General features: G+C 48.9%; 1 protein-coding gene and 1 pseudogene across 2 annotated transcripts in view; both read left to right on the top strand.

Annotated features, from left to right (window-relative positions):
- Nucleotides 1-20,678, top strand: part of LOC129328463 (zinc finger protein 420-like) — a 262,738-nt gene that overhangs the window by 152,194 nt on the left and 89,866 nt on the right. The gene's annotated exons all lie outside the window — the stretch shown is intronic.
- Nucleotides 3,480-19,321, top strand: LOC129328461 (zinc finger protein 883-like; annotated as a pseudogene).

Genomic DNA, 20,678 nt, shown 5'->3' with positions numbered 1-20,678 from the left:
TGGAAATGCTCCCTCCCCACCCATTTGGGGGCAATGAAGTCCTGGCCTTGCCTGAGGCTGCAGCACCCCCCCCCCCGAGGGGAGCCCAACAGCCCCTCCGGCCTGCTCAATGCAACTGGGAAGGAAGTGGTAGAGCTCTGAAGGGATGACGGGATGGAGTGCCTGACTCAAGGGGGCACGTGGGAAAGCTCCAAAGACATCTTTGCATAATGGACAGTTCCCTGCACATAGAAAGTTAGCACTGAAAGGAGGCAGTTTCTGCCTTCTTTCTATGCTTGCTGTGCTGCTTTTCTGTGGCAGGGAGTTTTTAACACTGTAGGAAAAAATTCCTCATTGTGCTACTCCACGGCAGACTGGTGTGAAGCCGCCCCTTGAGCCCACCTTTAGGAACAGGGGCTTAAATAACAGGGCCGATCACGTGAGCCCCCCTTCTCCCACCCCACCCCATCTCAGGTCTCTGCCTCCTCCTTCTCTTGCATGTGTGAACCCAGCCTGAGACAGGTTTAGACAGGGAGGGCGTTTCTTGTTCTGGGTCCAGCACGGCTGACCCTGAAGGAATCCTGGGCCTGGGGTGAAGCACAGGAAACGGCGTTTCCCCTGAGCGCCCCCCCTATGCACTTCTCTAGGACTGCGCGTTTCTCTCTTTAACCCTTGGAGAGCCGCATAAGATGTTGGGGACAGGAAATGTCCAAAGTCCCAGGGAAGGGGCTATTTTTACCTTTACCTTTTAGTCCCCTGTGCAAGCTCCGAGTCATTACTGACTCATGGAGAAACATCGCATCACTACATTTTCTTGGCGGACTTTTGTTCTGGGGTGGTTTGCCACTGCCTTCCCCAGTCATCTACACTTTACCCCCAGGGAACTGGGTACTCGTTTTACCGACCTCGGAAGGATGGGAGGCCGAGTCAACCTTGAGCCGGCTACCTGAACGCGACTTCCGCCAGGATAGACCTCTGCAGAGCTTGGGCTGCAGTACTGCAGCTTACCCCTCTGCGCCAGGGGGCTCTTAGTTGGAAGAATAGTGGCTGACTTTATTTTATGTTTTAATTTTTATTTACTTTATAGTCTACCTTTCTTACTTGAACTCAAGGCAGATTACACACTGTAATTCAACACGATCAACTGCTGAGACATTGGCCGTTTTCATACTATTAACCTGCTTCCGTAACGTTGCGAAACATCGTGCAAAAAACGCAGAAGATAGCATCTTCTCGCAAGAGTTTTGCGTGATGTAGAGCAAAACTCTCACAAGAAGAGGCTATCTTCCACATTTTTGCACGATGTTTCGCAACGTCATGGAAGCAGGTTAGTAGTGTGAAAATAAACAGTACAATAGGATATAAACTGCAGAAATCTGACATAGAAGTAAAGCAATGTTGAAATAATCTTAAGCAATTTGACATACACATTAAAAGATGTGGAAACGACAGAGCAGGGACCTCCTTAGGGAAGCACAGGGCCCTTATCCCTTCACCAAAGCGTCTCTTTGAACCATTTCCTTATACCACCACCTCATTACCTACATAAGAAAGCCCTTTTGAATAATTTGGTTTTGTACAGTTTGTGGAAAGCCAGGAGAGTGAGAGCGTTCCTGAATTCTTCAGGCAGGCTGTTCCATAAGGGGGTCACTGCGGGGAATGCCTGTGTAGGGACAGCTGTTGATCTTGCCCGTTTGCAGGACGGCCGATGCAGAAGTGGGCCCTGTTCAGATGTGGGCAGCTGCCATAGCAGAGCATAGGAAGAGTGGCACTAATCTCACACTATGCAATTGGCCTTGAGTCCCAGTGAGAAAGGCGGACTCTAAATGACATAAATAAAATAAAGTATATTCCCTCTTGCCCGGCTTAGCCGAGAAAGAAAGGTTCTCTTGCGATTCTCCAGGTGAACTCTCGAGGGCCTGTACTGAAGCCAAGACTTCCTCTTCCCTCAAGGTCCTCGGGGCAAGAGGGAGACAAAGAGGCCATCTTTGGTCTATCAAGGAAGAATATTAAAGAAAGGAGAGAGAGAGAATCTCTCTGGGGTGACTTCAAGTAGATTGGACGTAAAGAGAACAGAGTTCCGCTCAGGGGGGATGGCCAGACCAATAAGGGGAATCTCCCACCCCAAGAGGAAAACTCAAGAGTGGGACGCATCTGTCTCTCGGGGGGGGGGGATTCAATGGGATCCCATTTCTTAGACCCTCAGAGGTCCTTCTGCACGTCCAAGGAAGTCTCTGGTGGAGCCCCCATTTCCTTGGAGTCTTGGATAAACACCTCTCGCTCTTTGGGAAACAGGAGGGGCTCAGTGGCAGGGCATCTACGGGGCACGCGGAAGGTCCCAGGTTCAAACCTGGAGCATCTCCCGTTAAAGGGTCAGGCAGTAAATGACAGAAAGAGCAAGATTTGGATCCAACAGCACCTTAGAGAGCCACTAGATTTGCAAGGCACGAGCCCTTTCTCAGGCACCTTTGACTCTCCAAGGCTCCCATCTTGGGAATCTAGTGGGTCCCTGAGGGGCACCTGGGCTGGAATCTTGCTCTTCTGCTACCGCGGCTACCCACCTGAAACTATCTAAATGGTGTTCAGTAACACAAAAGGAACAGCAAGTCCAAAACGTTAATAATAGGAATCGAATCAAGGGGGTAGCATTAAACCCATTAAAAAGGTACGTAAAGAAGCCGCAGACTGGAAGCATCTGTCTCCAGCCAGCCCCCTTCCCTCTCTTCCGTATTTGGGAGAGTCCAGTAGCACCTTTAAGACTAACCAAATTTCTTGTAATATAAGCTTTTGAGAGCCACAGCTCTCTTCGTCAGATGTGGCTCTCAAAAGCTTATGCTACAAGAACGTTGGTTAGCCTTAAAGGTGCTACTGGACTCTTCACTATAATCATGAAGATGTGGGCAGAAAAGGTTTCTTCTTCTGCCTCTCCGGCAGCGGGCCTTCATAGGAAGCGGACCCACCCAGGGACACAAGAGCCGAGGAACCTTCTCTCCCGCAGCGCTTCGGCCTTGTTCCCCCGAGTGGGTCTTCTCGTTTAGGGAACGACAATCCCCAGGAGGTTTTGCGAGCAGCAGCGAGGCCAAGCGCAGCGGCTTTTCCTCGCAAGGCCTTCCGGGAATTGTAGTTCTCGAAGGGAGGACCAAAGCGCCAGGGACGAGCTTTCCCGCCCTCTAGGAAAAGCGCTCTGTCGCCCACCCTCAGCTGAGGCGAAGGGGCTCGCAAAGGCGTCTGGGAAGTGTAGTTCGCGGGGCGCTCAAAGGGCAGTAAGAAGCCGGGAAACCGCGCCGGAAAGGCTTCCTCCCCTGCCCCGCCGCTCAGAGTCTCTTCAGCGTCGGCCGCTGCCCCGCCCGGGACCGAAGAGCCCAGGGACGCCCCCCCCCCCGGCTTTGCCCCCCGCCTGGGCTCCGGCTCTCGCGGGGGACTACAGTTCCCAGGAGGCCGTGCGAGCCTCCCGCAGTCGGCCCGGCGGTCCCGGGGAGGGAGGGAGGTGGCGGGCGGGGGCCATGGAGGTCTGCGGGGCCGCCCCTCTGCCTCGGCCGCCCCGCATGGAGGGAGCCTGGGGCCTCGGCCCCTCCGCGGGGAAGGTGAGTGGGGGGCTGGTGGACCCAGGCTGGGCCGGAAGAGGGGAGGGGGCGGGAGACACGTGTGAACGGGAGGCGGGAGGGCGGGCGGTGCCGAGAGAGCTCTGCGGGACCGCCCTCTCCTAGGTGGCCTTTCCCAGTTGCAAAAGGATAAAAAGTACAGCAGCACTTTTAAGACGAACCAACTTTACTGAGGCATAAGCTTGCGAGAGCCACAGCTCTCTTCGTCAGATGCATCGTCAGAGGCGCCTGACGAAGAGAGCTGTGTCCCTCGAAAGCTTCAGGTGCATCATCAGATGTTCCTGACAAAGAGAGCTGTGGTTCCAGAAAGGTTATGCTGCATCTGACGAAGAGTGCTGTGGTTCTCGCAAGCTTATGCCTCAGTAAAGTTGGTTTGTCTTAAAGATGCTGCTGGACTTTTTACTATTTCCCAGTAAGGGTGTTGGAGGTGATTCTAGCCAATAAATGACAGCTCCCTTGTGGCTGGGGGGAAGGGAGCTCTGACTCTTGAGAGCTCACACCCTGGAGATCTTGTGGGTCTCTAACCTGTCGCCGGACTGAAAACCTGCTGTGAATTCGGCCAGTTTACGTTGACTGAGCTGGAGGCAAACTGTCCAGTAACACAGACCACATCTTCAGGCAAAAATATTGGAAGAGGAAACTTGCTGTGGAAACACAATTTCTAGGCTTGTTTAATTGGACTTGACCAACAGAAGCCCAGTTCAGTGCAATGTTCTGTTTTTCTTGGAGAATTTTAGTATATTGTCCTTGTCAGATGTTCGGGTGGGAAGCGATTTTTCTTGCCATCGGTTTGCTGTATGGCATTCATTTAATCAAAAGGCTGGCTGAAAGGATTCTTCTTTCTCAAATGCTCAGCAACAAGAATAGATGATCAAGTGGGCCATATTTTCTTCTTTCAGAGCTCCCCTGTGTCCTTTGAAGAGGTAGCCGTGATCTTCTCGGAGGAGGAATGGGCTCTGCTAGATCCAGGCCAAAGAAAACTCTACTGGGAAGTGATGCAGGAAAATTACGAGACCGTGGCCTCTCTGGGTAAGGATCTTTTCCCTTTTCTCCTGAACACCGAAGAGAATACCGGGTGGCACTTTAGTTTGGCCCTCTGATTTCGGACCCCCGTTCGTTGGCCACAGAGGAAAGAACGGAGCCCTCATACTTTGGGGATCCTACAGCTTCTGAAAATGAAAGAGAAATCTGTTGATGGAGAGGGCTTTGAGCAGGAGAGGTGGAAGATATCCACTTAGACGCATGTTGGCAAATCCCTGAAGCTCTTGCTCCCTTCTCCAAAGTCTTCCCTTTTTTTACACCTTGTGGCTCCCCCAAAGCCCCTTGGCTGTGCCCTTGAGGCTGACGGCAGGAGAAAGGAGGGGTCCTTACTGTGAGCTTCCCGTTTCCTCCCAACGTTGGGGAGGAAGGAAGGTGGGATGCAGGGGAGGAGAAGCCAGGCAGCAGACGCTGCCGCCCGGTTCCAAGTGATGAGGGAGGATTTTGAGGCAGAAGTGCTTCTTTTGGTAACATTTCTTTGGTTCCTGACCCAGCTGAGAGCAGTGGGAACGAAGCCAGACATGGGCAAGGCTAATAGACGCTTTATCCTCGGGCGTCATGTACTCTCCGAGTATTTAAGGGTCCCAAGACGGATGTGGTGGGCAGTTGGACTCAGTTTGCTCCTCCCTCCTCTGCATTTCAGGGAATATCTCTGAAGTATGAACTTTAGCCTTCTTCCTGCCACCCACCTGCCCCAAACAGGAACGCTCCTCCCTTTGTTTTTCTAGGAAAACACAATGGGGGATTCCACTTACTGCGTTTACATCTCTGAACAATCGACTCCCCCCAGACCCTGCAATTTTCCATTTTTAAAGAATGAAGGGAGAGCCTTGCAGAGTCCGTCCAGCGGTCCGTCTGTTCCAGCCTCCAGTTCCGCACACGGTGGCCAGCCAAGTGCCCTGGATGATTAACCAGCTGGGCACGGAGGCTGAGGCCTGCTTGAGATGCTGCCTCCTGGTGCTGGAATTCAGGACTTTAGAGCCTTTGAACAGGCAGGTTCCCTTCAGTCACCGTGGCTAGCAGGTTCCTCCAGGTCTGACCTGCTTACGGCACACGCCCACTCCGTAGCTTGCTGGGCTGACGTGTTTTTGCCGAGTTAACGCCTGCCGCAGAGCGGGACCTGCCTCTTCCATTGCAAGTAGCAGAAGGATATACTTCACTTATGTCCCCTCTTTCTCCCCAGAGGGGACCCAAAGCTGCTTCTACAGTTCTCTTCCGTTTTATCCTCAGAACAGCCCTGTGAGGTAGGTCTTGCTGAGAGGCTGTGACTGGCCCAGGGCCACCCTAGAAGCATCCATGGGCGCGTCCTGGGTGTTCAAAGCTGCGTCTCTTAGATCCTGGCCAGAGACTCCGATCTCTGCAGCCCTTCTGGCTCTCACAGCCCAGGGAAGTGGCTGTTGGACAAGAGAGGATGTTTCCCACCCTCCCTGTCTATGCTGCCTTCTGGCTTCTCGCAACTGAGGCTTTGCTGACTTTGAAAAGAGAGCAGGGATGTGCCTGAGATGATAACCTGGCAAGGATGTTGTGATTCCCTACATTTCCGGCACTGCTACACCCACAGCGATCCAGAATCGGTCAGCTAGATGCCCCGCCCTCTTTGCCGATGAGGCGTGCCTGGCACGGACAAACGGGCAGAAACAGCGTTTCGTCAATAGAGGCCAAACCCCAACTAGGAAGGTTCTGGGATTATGTCCTAGAACTTCCACCCCCTTCCTATTTCCAGTTACTATAAACTAGCAAGAAAGCCCATTGTAGGAAAAAACCAACCGGCTCTGGAAAGGGCAGGCAGGCATTGCTTCCTCCTCCATACGTGATCCCTGCCGGTTGAAGAAAGGGGGGGGTGGCATTGCTGTCTGCTCTGTGCCTGATCCTGGCCAGGTGAGGGGGGCAGGTGTCCCAGGCTAGTGAAGGGGGGCCGGGAGTTGCCTCCTGCTCCGCCCCTGATCCCGGCCGGGTCAAGGGGGGCCGGGCACACAGCCTGATCATGTAATGTGTTGCCTTACGGGATGAGAAGTTGACTTTTACTAATGGTGATATCATTGTGGTGGACGGTGTTTGTGCCCCTGAGGAAGTTTGTGGACGAAAATTGTGTGGTTTCAGCCGGCCCCTGGTTGGGCAGTCAGGGCATTCTTCTTTTCGTCCCTTGTGAATTCTTCTCCACCTGAAAAAGAAAGAGAAAGAAGAATAAGCGTTACTGAAAAATTAATGTGGTCTCTCATTGCATAGTATTTACCTTTTGTTAGGATTTCTGCCTGGAGCTACATTCTCCAGCGGAGTCAAGGACGATTTAAATGGACTGGTACAGTGTTCCTGTCGGAAGTATGATGGAACATTGTGGTCATCATTGGAGAGTATATTTTTGTATAGTAGTTATTGTAAAATATTTATTGCATGGCATTACCAGTTGAACGATATTTATTGTTGCCTATTTATCAGTAGTTGTATTCTTGAATTTGTCTGAAATTGTCTTTTGAATTATTTGTTTGCACTTCAGTAGCACTTAGTCACTTTATTAATGGATAAATGGTTTTACAGAAATTAATTTTAATGATGTGTTCATTGTTTCCTGGTTGTGGCTTCACCACCTAGTATTTTGTTGCTCCTGATGTCGGCCAGATGAAGGGGGGGGGAATTGCCGACTGCTCCATGCCTGATTCCAGCTGGGTGAAAGGGGGCTGGCATTGCCGCTTGCTCCACTACCAATCCCAGCTGGGTGAAGGTGGGAGGAGGCATGAGGGCATTGCTGCCTCCTCCTTGCCCCAATCCTGGCTGAATGAAAATGGGGGGGGAGGGAATTGCCACCTCCTCCCCGCTCCAATCCTGGCCAGGTGAAGGTGGGGGTTGGGAGGGAGGGATGGGCCGCCTCGCCTTGACTTCCTGCCATGGTATGCTCTCTGGAGGAATAGGCTGCCTTGTCTGGGCTTCCCACCTTGGCGGCACCCCCTGGAGGCGCACCAGGATAAAAGGTGAGTCGTCTGGAATACGGTTTGCCTTTTATATAAGAGTAGGAACAAAGCTTGTTCAGGGGAAAATATAACAGGCTCTAGAAAGTGGTGGACATTGCCTCCTCCTCCACACCTGTTCCCGGCCGGGTGAAGTGGGGGGCACTGCTGCCTGTTCTAATCCTTATCCTGGCTGGGTGAAGGCGAAGGGAGGAGTGCATTGTCTACTGCTCTGCGCCTGATCCTGGCTTGGTGGAGGGGGGGATTGCCTCCTGCTCTACGTCTGATTTTGGCCAGGTGAAGGGTAGGGTGGGCGTTGCCTCCTGCTCCGTGCCAGATCACTGCTGGGTGAAGGGGGGTGGCCAATGAAGTTGCCTATGGACTTTGTGAAAGAGTGATTCTTTGATGGTGAATTATTTGGTGAGCCTCGAGTTGCCCCTGAAGAAGTCCTCTGGATGAAACGCTTGGAATTAGCAGCTGGTTCTGTGTCAAGTTGAATGGCAGCGCCTCTCCGGCGCTCTGGAAGAACACGAAAACAGTACTGACTTAGAACATTTGTCTCTGTGAATATTCACTTCCTTGGATGTCTTCTTTGTGTTGTCTCTCATGCTGCGCCTACAAAAGAAAATGAGAAAGAAGTTGGGTCTTTAATTCTAAACGGGGAAGGGAGTATGTCTACTGGTGGCTGTGATGTAATTGTAACACAGTGGATGTGATACTTACCTGTTATATCTTTGAGCATTTATTGTACACTAGCAACAAAGCCCATTGTGGGGAAAAACACAACAGGCTGTAGAAAGGAGAGGGTGGATAGGCAGGCATTCCCTCCTCCTCTGTCACTGATCCTGGCTGGTGAAGGAGGGAGTGAGCTTTGCCACCTGCTCCACACGTGATCTCAGCCATGTGAAGGGGGGGTGGGCTTTGCTACCTGCTTCACGCCTGACACAGGCTGGGTAAAGGGGGGCCGGGCATTGCGACCTGCTCCGCTCCTGATCCCAGCTGGGTGAAGGGAAAACAAGCATTGCCTCCTGCTCCATGCCTGATTACAGATGGGTGAAGGGGGGTGGGTATGGCTGCCTGCTCAGTGCCTTATTCCGGTAGGTTGAAGGGAGTGAGTATTGCCACCTGCTCCACTCCTGATCCCGGCTGGGTGAAGGGAAGAAGGGCATTACCTCCTGATCTGTGCCTGATCCCAGCCAGGTGAAGGTGCGAGGCGGGCATTGACACCTGCTCCACTCCTACTCCCAACTGGGTTAATGCAGTGGGCATTGCCACCTGCTCTGCTTCTAATACCAGATGGGTAAGGCAGGGGGCAGGCACTGCCACCTTCTTCGTTCCTGATCCCAGCTGGCTGAAGAGGGGTGGCCATTGCCACCTTCTCCACTCCTAATACCACCTGGGTGAAGGCAGAGGGCGCGCATTGCCACCTGCTCTGCTCCTGATCCCAGATGGCTGAAGGGCGAATGGGCATTGCCACCTGCCCTGCTCCTAATACCAGCTGAGTTATGGGGGGGGGTGGCCATTACCACCTGCTCTGCTCCTAATATCAGATGGGTTAAGGCATTGGATGGGCATTGGCACCTACTCCGCTCCTAATACCAGCTGAGTAAAGGCGGGGGTGGGCATTGCCACCTTCTCTGCTCCTAATATTTGCAGGGTTAAGGCTGAGGTTGGTCATTGCCACCTGCTGTGCTCCTAACACCAGCTGGATGATGATGGGGGGGGGGGAATTGTCACATGCTCCGCTCCTGAACCCAGATGGCTGAAGGGGGCGGGTATTGCTACCTGCCCCAATCCCAATACCACCTGGTTTAAGGTGGGGGTGGACATTACCTCCTGCTCCGCTTCTAATATTAGCTGGGTTAAGGCAGGGGGTCGGAATTGCAGGAAGTGGGCATTGCCACCTGCTCTGCTTCTACTACCAGCTGGTTAAGGCTGAGGTTGGGCATTTCCACCTGCTCCGCTCCTAGTACCAGCTGGTTGAAGGCGGGGATGGGGCGGACATTGCCACCTGCTCTGCTTCTGGTCCCAAATGGCTGAAGGGGACCAGGCATTGCCACCTGCCACACTCCTAATACCAGCTGGGTAAGGTGGGGGAGGGTATTGCCACCCGCTCCACTCCTGATCCCAACTGGCTGAAGGGGGGTGGGCATTGCCACCTGCTGTGCTTCTAATACCAGCTGGATGAAGATGGGGGGTGGGCATTGTCACCTACTCCGCTCCTGAAACCAGATGGCTGAAGGGGGTGGGTATTGCTACCTGCCCCAATCCCAATACCACCTGGTTTAAGGTGGGGGTGGACATTACCACCTGCTCCACTCCTAATATCAAGTGGGATAAGGCATTGGATGGGCATTGCCTCCTGCTCCCCTCCTAATACCAGCTGGTTTAAGGCGAGGGTGGGCATTACCACCTGCTCCGCTCCTAATACTAGCTGGGTTAAGGTGGGGGTGGGTATTGCCACCTGCTCCGCTCCTAATATCAGCTGGGTTAAGGCATTGGACAGGCGTTGCCACCTGCTCCGCTCCTAATATTAGCTGGGTTAAGGTGGGGGTGAATATTGCTACCGATTCCGCTCCTAATACCAGCTTGGTGAAAGCAGGGGGCTGGTATTGCCACCTGTTCCCCTCCCAATCCTGGCCTGGCCTTCCTGCCACGGCACATTTTCTGGAGGGACATGGTGCCTTGCATGGGCTTCCCTCTGCAGCAGCGCCCTCTGGTGGTGCACCAGGGTATAAAGTGAGTTGTCTGAAACACGCTTACTCAATTATATAGTCGGATAGGAATAGTTTGTTATATTGGGTATTTATGTATATAGTAAGAGTTGATACTTATTAGTATATTTATTAGAGTACTTGTCACTTTAAGATTTTACTTCACACATAAATTACTTTTTTCAAAATTATGAGTTGAGGTCTTTAACCCTCTTGTCCTCCAGTTGTCAGTTGTCCACCTATATAGGAGAGCTTATTGTTTGGAGGGGTCTCCTTTAGGCTGTCACCTCTCCTGATCCCAGCCAGGTGAAGTAGGAGTGGGCATTGCTGCCTGCTCTGCACCTGATCCTGGCTGGGTGAAGGGGGAATGGGCATTGCCACCTGCTCCGCACCCCGATCACAGCTGGGTGAAGCTGGGGAGGGGCAGTTGGATGTTGTCACATCCTCCTGACCACAATTGCCACCGGGTGAAGGCAGGGGGACAGGAGGGAGGGACTACCACCTGGCCTGTGCTTCCCGCCACGGCGGCACCCTCTGGAGTTGCACCAGGATAAGAGTCGTCAGAAATACAGCTTGCCTTTTATATAATAGGATGGTGTGCTTATATACCATCTTTCTGAATAGATTAATGGCCTCTCGGAGCTGTGAACAACGCCAGTGTTATTATTATTCCCAGAATACAGCTGGGGCGTGGGGCTGAGAGGAGTGGCTTACCAAGACCAGCTGCTGAGCCCATGGCAACACTGGGTGTTAAACTAGCAGAGTGTTAGTTTGCATCCCAGCCACTTAACCGTTATGTAGCAGCAGTGTTTATCAAAGCATTAAGTGTTTACTGAGTTGCATGTCGTCCTTTTGCTTTTCGTCGTAACCACAAAGGTGGTTCCTTCTGGGTAGCATTTCTCTCTTAGTAGCTACCACATTTATGATTTTTACAGGCAGATAATGGCAAGAAGTTGGGGGCATCTTGTTTTCTTCTCTCCCACAACTTATTTCCCTTTCCTGAAAGCTCTGCAGCCCCCCCGCCCCCCCCTTTCCTCATTCCTTCTCTCCTTCCCACTTTTCGGGCCAGCTTGCCTTTATCTGCCCTCTTTCATCGTCAGCTTCCCCTTCTTCCCTCTCCCTGGCAGCCTCTAAGTAGAAAACTAAGGCCCCGTTGCACAGGAATCCATTTCTTCAGGGCTGAACTAGGAGTGTGTACCCCCCCTCCCAAATTTGGTTGTATCTTGGGTTTCAGGAATATACAAAAACTTCAGTATTACTGAAACCCAGATCAGATTCTCTGATTTGGGTTAGAAAACCCTGGTTTTATACAGTCAGTGTTCCCAATAGGGAAAAATATCCAGACTCCACCCCAATTTGCCAGGAACCTACTCCTGACTGTCCCATAAAGACCCCCACCCCCCCAAAAAAAAATCCAGGAGGGTTGGACCCTGGGATCAGTCTTTGGGCCCCTGAAGAAGCTGCCCCCAGCCCCTCTTCGTTATTTCTCATGGGAGAAATATTTCCAAGGCTTTTAAAGGCTGCTGCTGGCCCCACCCCTCTTGCTTTGGGATTCTTTGGTTCAGCATTGAAACTCCCTTGCAAGCTCAACCAACAAAGCCCAACAGAACCAAACTATAGGAAGGGAACCATTGTCATATCTGTTAAAGAGTCCAGTAGCACCTTTAACCAACCTTATTTTATCATAAGTTTTTGAGAACCACAGCTCCCTTCATCAGATGCATCTGACGAAGAGAGCTGTGGCTCTCGAAAGCTTCTGCTACAGTAAAGTTGGTTAGTCTTAAAGGTGCTACTGAACTCTTTACCATTTTGCTGCTACAGACTAACATGGCTAATTCCTCTGGATCAGTTGACATATCTGTGGATCCCAGTGGAGAAGCAGAGAAACCCAATCTAGAATGTGAGACTCCCTTGTCAAGTCCGGAGTTTAAAAGGCAGCTGGTGGAGGCAGCTGCTTGAAGGACTCTTTTGGAACTCAGAACGGGACGGGGATCCGCTCTGCCCAATGCCTCTGTCCCTGCCCCACCAACCTGCAGGGGTGAGGATCTTTGCTTCCGCTCCATTGGTGCAGCTGCCTCCTTGTTGCTTGCTCCCCCAGCTACCTGCTACAAGCAGGTAATGTGGCCCAGGTATGTCCGGTTCTCTGGATCGGATCCGAGGTTTGCCCTGGGGAACCGACTTCGCCTGATTATGCCATATCAGCAAAAATCTTACTTTTCCCCCAATTCCTGAGTCCAAACCATGCACCCCAAAGTTGAACTAGTAAGGAATTCTGGGGGTCATCTCACTTACCACTATGAGTGATTCCACACACGTTGGATAATGCACTTCCAATCCTCTTTATAGATCATTTGGAACCAAGTTTTTTGTGTGCAGAACAAAAAATCCACCTCAAACGATTGATGAAGTGCATTGAAAGTGCATTATCCAACGTGTGCGGAATCAGCCTGTATCTCCTTACCTAACACTATTCCTTCTTTTCCTCCTGATAAACTCCTTATTTTCGGCTTACCTTTCTCTCTTCACCGAGCAGCTAAGCTACCTGTATCTAACCACCTGTGGCCAGCTTTTCCTCCTTACCTCCCCCAGACTCAGTTTTGATGTTCCAGCTCAGCTGCTGGAAATGACAGATGACCACTCGAAAGGACCCTGCCCTCCCCCGCAACCAGGGCTGGGAGGCTGTCAATACTGTGTGATAGCCTGGCAACAGCCAAGGAGGGCATTAGTTTTCTAACGTGTTTCCATTCTCCACCCTTTTCTATAAAGAAAAAAAAAATTCAAATAGAGCAGGATTTGAGTCCAGTGGCACCTTAGAGGCCAACAATTTCCTGCGTTATGCTGGGGGTTGGACTAGATGACCCTAGAGGTCCCTTACAACCCTATGATTCTTAAGATTTTCAGAGTGTAAGTTTTTGAGAGTCTAAGCTCCCTTTTCCAGGCAAGAAACTGCCTAGCCTCATGCATGCTGCAGGCAATAGGAAGAACTCCTTCAACAATATTGTCAGCCTTTCGCAGCGCACTCTGAGCCCACCAGAGGAACCTGTTCTTTCACAAAGGCTGACTGTCCTTCTTCACCACAAAATCTGCACAGATGGAACAGTTCTGTGGTGACCTGGAGGCCTTTTTCGCAGCCTCCTTCTGAAGGAATACTTCCATCGAGCCTCAGAACAGACCATGGGTGGACAAGCAGTATCTTCACAAAGCAATAACACCGGATCTATTGCTGACCATCTGCCACCTCTTCTGCCTCTTAACAGACAACACACTGCCCACCAATTGCCACCCACCCATTGCTACAGGAAGCAAGACTCCACATAGTCCCCCCGCCCAACAGTCACAATGCCACATTGGATCTCTACATAAAATGCTTTTGCTGCAGAGCACAAACTGATTTGATCACGAAACATGATCTTCCACAACGCAGCCTCACCCACAAGATTAAAAAAAATGCTATCAGCAGCCTCAGAAATAATCAGTCATGATTGAAGATTGAAGATTGACTGCCTCCAAGAGGCTGAAAGACAACTCTCCAATACCCCACTCAAAAATACCACAGAGAACGGAACAGAATTTGAAGGAATTATCCACACACAGGAGAAGAAATCTGTATGGACAGACCACAGGAACCTCAACCAGATGCTTTCTGTCTTCTGCCTGGCAAGCCAAGATGTCCTCTTTTCTCCAGCAAAGGGACCATCACTCTTGGGGGGGGGGGCCTGTGTACATGGACTCCATTGTCAAACCCTATCCCATCAATGCCCCCCAGTTACATGCGAGACATCACAGACTTCCTGAGAAAAGTACAGTCAGTTGACAGTCTCCCAGATAACACTCCCTTTTGGCAACCATTTATGTTGAGTCTCCATATATCAACATCTCCCACAAAGATGAACCTTCAAATCCACGGCATAGCAATGGGCAGTCTCATGGCACGGCAATCTGTCGGCATTTTTATGGCTGACTTGGAGCAGCGCTTCCTCAGCTCCCACCTGCTAACACCCCTCCCGCACTTGAGTTTTATTGGTGACATTTTCATCGTCTGGACACATGGGAAAGAAGCACCGGTGGGATTTCACTAGACCTTCAGCAACTTCCTCCCGAACCATCCGCCTGACCATGAATTAGATGTACAGGAAGTACATTTCACGGTACAAATACATAATGGATGTTTAGCCACTTCTGTTCCTATCCCTCTGACAGAGTTTCTCACCTGCAGGATCAGCAACAGACATTTTTGGAATTACAATACCCACCTGATGTAGTAAGGAAACAGATTGACAAAACTGGAAGGATACCAAGAAAGATACCGTGCTACCAGACAGGCCCAGATGAAACGACAATAGAACATCACTGGAGGTCACATAACAGCTCTCAGCTCAAACCAGTTCAACGCATTGAGAGGCAAACCTTTTCTTCCCACAGACAACCCCCTAATCTTAAACAACTTCTCAGTTACAGCAATAAACTTTCCAACACTGACACGGACTCTGGGACCAGAGCCTGCAATAAACCAAGATGCCAAATCTGTCCCCGTATTTATTCCAACAGGACAATCAGTGGACCTTACCACACCAGTTGTACCATTTCAGGTCCATTCACTTCGTCATCTTCCAATGTTATATATGCTAGCAAATGTTTGCAATGCCTCTGCTCTCTACATTGAACAAACAGGTCGGTCTGTATGCAAAAGAATAAATGGATATAAAACTGATGTTAGAAATCACAGCACTCCAAAACCACTGGGAGAACATTTTAATCTTCTAGGACATGCCGTCGCTGACCTAAAAGTGGCTGCCCTTGAACAGAGAAACTTCAACGGGAGAATACAGTGTGAGATTGCTGACACAGGGTTAATTCACAAATTCAGAACAATGGACTCCTCCCTCTACCGCTGAGCTGAATAGACTCTGGGCTTTTATCTCACTACAGATGCTAATTTCTGCTCAAATCAAGTTGCATTGTACTTTTACACCCTAATGCCATAATGAATGAATGAATGAATGAATGAATGAATGAATGAATGAATGAATGAATGAATGAATGAATGAATGAATGAATGAATGAATGAATGAATGAATGGTGTCTGAGGAAGTGAGCTCTGACTCTCAAAAGCTTACATTCTGAAAATCTTTTTGGTCTCTAAGTTGCCACTGGACTCAAATCCTGCTGTTCTGCAGACCAACACAATTACCCATTTAAAACTATTTCAATATAATTCAAGGATTTTTTAAAAAAAGTATTTCATTTCCTGTTCTGTCTCCATGTGCTTCCTAAATTATCATTAGAAAACACATTAGGTGTTCTGCTGCAAAACCAAAGAATTCCCTTCCCTCATGTTGTGGTGACCTCTTCAACCTTTACCAAGATATCCTGGCACATGGTTAGAGATTGCTAAGGTTTTTCCAGACCTTCAACTCTTGCTGCAAAAATTAGCATTCTGTACTGACTGTACCTGCTAACGGGCATTTTTTTCCTTTTTATTTGACTTCTGTCTCTCTTTTTCATCTGCAGATGTGAGGGATATGGTGATTGAGAAGGAACCAGGAAGGGTGATTGGGGAAAGAGATGAAGATCTGCAGGTGGAAGCGACATCTAGGGTTCAAGTGGTACTCAAGAGGGAGTGGAGAAGCAAAATGAAAGCAAAACAGAAGCAGAGGAAGCAATTAGTTGCCCATCAGAGCAGGAAGATGCCTGAGGTTCCAGCCCGTGATGAAATACAAAAGAGAAAGACAAGGCTTACAAGTACCGTGATTGTGAAAGGGTTGAGCTGCAAACTCAGAGTGAAAAAACACCAGAACATTACAAAATGCTGGAAAACTTATAAATGCTTGGAGTGTGGAAAGACCTTCTTTCATAATGGCACCCTAGCTAAACATCAGAGGATGCACACAGGGGAAAAGCCTTATAAATGCCTGGAGTGTGGGAAAAGCTTCTCTGGGAATAGCGCCCTAACGAGACATCACAGGATTCACACAGGGGAGAAGCCGTATACGTGTGTAGATTGTGGGAAGAGCTTCTCTCAGAGTAATCACCTAACTATTCATCAAAAGGTTCACACAGGGGAGAGGCCGTATAAATGCTTGGAGTGTGGGAAGAGTCTCTCTCGGAGTAGTCACCTAATCACCCATCAAAAGGTTCACACAAGGGGGAAGCCATATAAATGCTTAGAGTGTGGCAAGAACTTCTTTCATAATAGCACCCTAGCTAAACATCAGAGGATGCACACAGGGGAAAAGTCTTATAAATGCCTGGAGTGTGGGAAAAGCTTCTCTGGGAATAGTGCCCTAACTAGACATCACAGGATTCACACAGGGGAGAAGCCATATACATGTGTGGATTGTGGGAAGAGCTTCTCACAGAGTAATCACCTAACTATTCATCAAAAGATTCACACAGGGGAGAAGCCATATAAATGCTTGGAGTGTGGAAAGAGCTTCTCCCACAATAGTGGCCTAACTAGCCATCAAAAGCTTCACACAGGAGAGAAGCCATATAAATGCTTGGAATGTGGGAAGAGCTTCTCTCACAATAATAATCTAACTAAGCATCAAAAAGTTCACACAGGGACGAAGCCATATAAATGCTTGGAATGTGGGAAGAGCTTCTCTCGCAATAATAAACTAACTAACCATCAAAAAATTCACACAGGGGAGGGGCCATATAAATGCTTGGAGTGTGGGAAGAGCTTCTCTCTGAACAGCCACCTAAAAAGACATTGCAAGGTTCACACAGGGGAGAAGCCATATAAATGCTTGGAGTGTGGGAAGAGTTTCTCTCAGAATGAAAACCTAACTAGCCATCAAAGGGTTCACACAGGGGAAAGGCCATATAAATGCTTGGAGTGTGGGAAGAGCTTCTCTCACTATAATAGCCTAACTAACCATCAAAAGGTTCACACAGGGGAGCGACCATATGAATGCTTGGAGTGTGGGAAGAGCTTCTCTCTGAACAGCCACCTAAAAAGACATTGCAAGGTTCACACAGGGGAGAAGCCATATAAATGCTTGGAGTGTGGGAAGAGTTTCTCTCAGAACGAGAACCTAACTAGACATCAAAGGGTTCACACGGGAAAGGCCGTATAAATGTTTGGAGTGAGGGAAGAGCTTCTCTCACAATAATAAACTAACTAACCATCAAAGGGTTCACACTAGGGAAAGGCCATATAAATACTTGGAGTGTAGGAAGAGCTCCTCTCGCAAAAACAGCCTAACTATCCATCAAAAGGTTCACACGGGGGTGGGGCCCCGACCCAATAATGTTGGATGCCTGAAGGGCAAGCTCTGTTCTCCCCCCTCCCCAATTGCCAGTGTTTTGAAGCTTCAAGGCACCACCTGCATCCTCAAGTAATGTGGAAGACTGGGAGAGGTAGGATAAAATCAGCCGAGCCCGCTCCCTCATCTTTAAAAGCTTTTTTCCCCTCCAGCACAACCAAAAACGGAGGCGGACGGGACATGCAAAGTTCTCCAAACATGGCCGCCACAAGCAGCGAAGAGGTAAAGGAGATCAAAATACAAGCGATTGACAGAGTTCAGACAATCCCTGCCTAAGTTGCCAAGGGAATTGATTGCAGGTGCCAGACTGTCTGGCTTGATGAACAGCAACGAACGAGGCTTGCAACGACCACCTGTTCGTTTAGAATGGGGGCCTCATGAACATCTTGTTCGCGAACAGCAGATTGGGCTGTTGGTGGCCTTTTTTTTTGTTCGTATTGCTGTTTGTGCCCATCTCTATTTGGAAGAACGAAGCTGCCGTGGAGGGACATAGGGAGGAAGGCAGTCCCATAGGTATGCCGGACAAAGGCCATCAAGAGCTTTGTAATTGCTCGTTCAGATTCTCATTGTGTAAAAAAGGAATAGGTGTCTCCTGCTTGGACAAGAGCACTCACAGCTCTGTCCCCTCAGTGTTGCTCAGCTGATGGCATTGGAGAGCATGGAACACCTCAAATGCATTTGGCGGTTTTTATTTTTCTCAGTCTCTTAGGAAGATCCTCCCTTCTTTTCAGTGCTGTTAATGTGATGCAGGGCTTGGCTTCCTCTGACTCACTAGTGGAGAACTGGAGTTGGAACAGGATCAGGGCAGATAATGCTTGTCGAGGCTCAAGAGCACCTGGATATCTGCTATTCGTTACGTTTCTTCCCAGGGCTGAGAAGGCTCGGCTTTAAGCATGTAAATCCGAATGTAGAGATTTGTATTGTCAAGGCAGATGTTAGCTGGAAGCTTTTGTTCCTCCTCTCAACCAAGAAAATGGAGGTGAAAATCCAGCTCATCCTGCGGTAGCCGGACCAATACATTGACCCTGTCTGAGAAGTGATTCCCCTCAGAGGGAAAGAGCTGGTATCGAGTCGCTGTCTGAAGATGAATAACAGCTGCCTGATGGATTGCAGTCAGTTGAACTTACTGATAGCGGGTGAGAAAAGTCTATAGAAGATGTATAACTATTCACCGAGACCCCTGAAATTCATGAAGACCAAGCATTGTCCTGCTAATGGATACATGAATGGCTTGTTTTCATTTTTCTGTTTTGCATTTTATAATATTTTACCTGTTTCCAGTCCTGGGAGGGGAGGGGTGATGCATTTCAGGTTTAAACCACCTCAAGTAGTTTCCAATCTCTAAGCACAATTCTCCATCTCTGATCGAGATGATCATTTTGTGATGTGCCTCTGCATCGTTACTCCTTCTTTGCAACATCTCTCCCACCTTCTGAATAAGATGTCATGGCGGATGGGTCTTCATTCTCATTTGCATCTGATGAAGTGAGTTTTGATTCATAGATGCTTATACTGAAGAAAATTTTGTCTTTTTAAAAGGTGCTTCTGGACTTAATTTTTTTTGTTCTAATACCAACCAACATGACTACCCACCTAAAATTCTTGGCATTACTTTTATAAGATTAATAGTTACGTGAGAGTTAGACATCAAAGCCATTCATTCAATCAATTATTTCTTTGTGACTGACTCTGTGAATAAACATTTAAGATTCTATACGTAATATGAAATCTCCAACCTTGATGAACCTATTATGAAATCCACATGCTTATCAATACTCTGCAACCATTATGCATTTGTATTTACAAATAAATTATATTTTGGTTAAGCAAAATGCGTGTTTCATCTGGAATATAGGATTCTTTTTTAGCTCAAAGCCACCCCCCCAACACTGACCATTCTGTCATACTACCATCTATATAAATATTCTGTTCCTTATGATCACCTCGAACAGCCTCCCGTGTCCAGTGAAATTAAATATTTAATCAGCCAACTAAAGGTAGGGGAGACCCTGGGGCCTGAGGGTCTCCAATCTGAATTATCCATAGACCTTCTTCAGTCTTATTGAAATGTATACTAAGGCCACAATAGTTCCAATTTTTTAAAAAGGTGATCCTCAAATTTCTGGGAACTATTGTCCAATAACACCTTTAAGACCAACCAACTTTATTGTAGCCTAAGCTTTTGAGAGCCACAGCTCTCTTCGACAGATGCATCTGACAAAGAGAGCGGTGGCTCTTGAAAGCTTATGCTACAATAAAGTTGGTTAGTCTTAAAGATGCTACTGGACTTTTTACTATTTTGTTACTCAGAGCTTTTTTTCTGGGAAAAGAGGTGGTGGAACTCAGGACCACACAATGATGTCACTTTGGGTCAGCTGGAACAAGGGGGGAGTTTTTAAAATTTTAAATCACCCTCTGCAAAAATGGTCACATGGCTGGTGGCTCCGCCCCCTGATCTCCAGACAGAGGGGAGTTTAGATTGCCCTCCCTGCCGCTGGAGTGGTGTGGAGGGCAATCTCAACTCCCCTCTGTCTGGAGATCAGGGGGTGGGGCCACTGGCCATGTGACCATTTTCAAGAGATTCCGGAACTCCATTCCACCGCGTTCCAGCTGAAAAAAGGCCCTGTTGCTATTACAGATTAACATGGCTAACTCCTCTGGATCATTGTCCAATAAATCTCTTGTCAGTTGTGGGTGAACTTTACACCAGATACCCGTTGGACAAGCTGTCTTCTTGGCTGAATGAACAAAAAGTTTTGGGTTTGTAAGACATTAGTTTCTGCCCTGATTGATAGACACTTGACCATTGTGTTGTTCTTGTCCAACTGGTGAAGAAAAGTAGAGTACTGGTGGGAAGAAACTGTTTTCTGCTTTCTTCGATTGAAAAGGTTATTTCTATTCTATCCCCAAAAACCTTCTACAGAATAAACTGAGTCAATCTTTGATGGATAAAAGATTACTTTTTCTTATTCATCAATTATATTCTTTAACTAGCATGAGATTCCTCCCTGTTGAAGGGTTAGACAGGGGTTTATCTTGGCTCCTTTTCATCTTATTTATGATCGACCCAGTGCCCGCTTTGATTATAATGGACGATCACTTTCCTAAACTTGGCTCCCGTCACATTCCATT

The sequence above is a fragment of the Eublepharis macularius genome, chromosome 4, assembly GCF_028583425.1.
Source record: "Eublepharis macularius isolate TG4126 chromosome 4, MPM_Emac_v1.0, whole genome shotgun sequence".
Classification (NCBI taxonomy): Eukaryota; Metazoa; Chordata; class Lepidosauria; order Squamata; family Eublepharidae; genus Eublepharis; species Eublepharis macularius.
The sequence above is the reverse complement of the archived record's forward strand: the minus strand, read 5'-3'. Positions and strand labels throughout refer to the sequence as shown.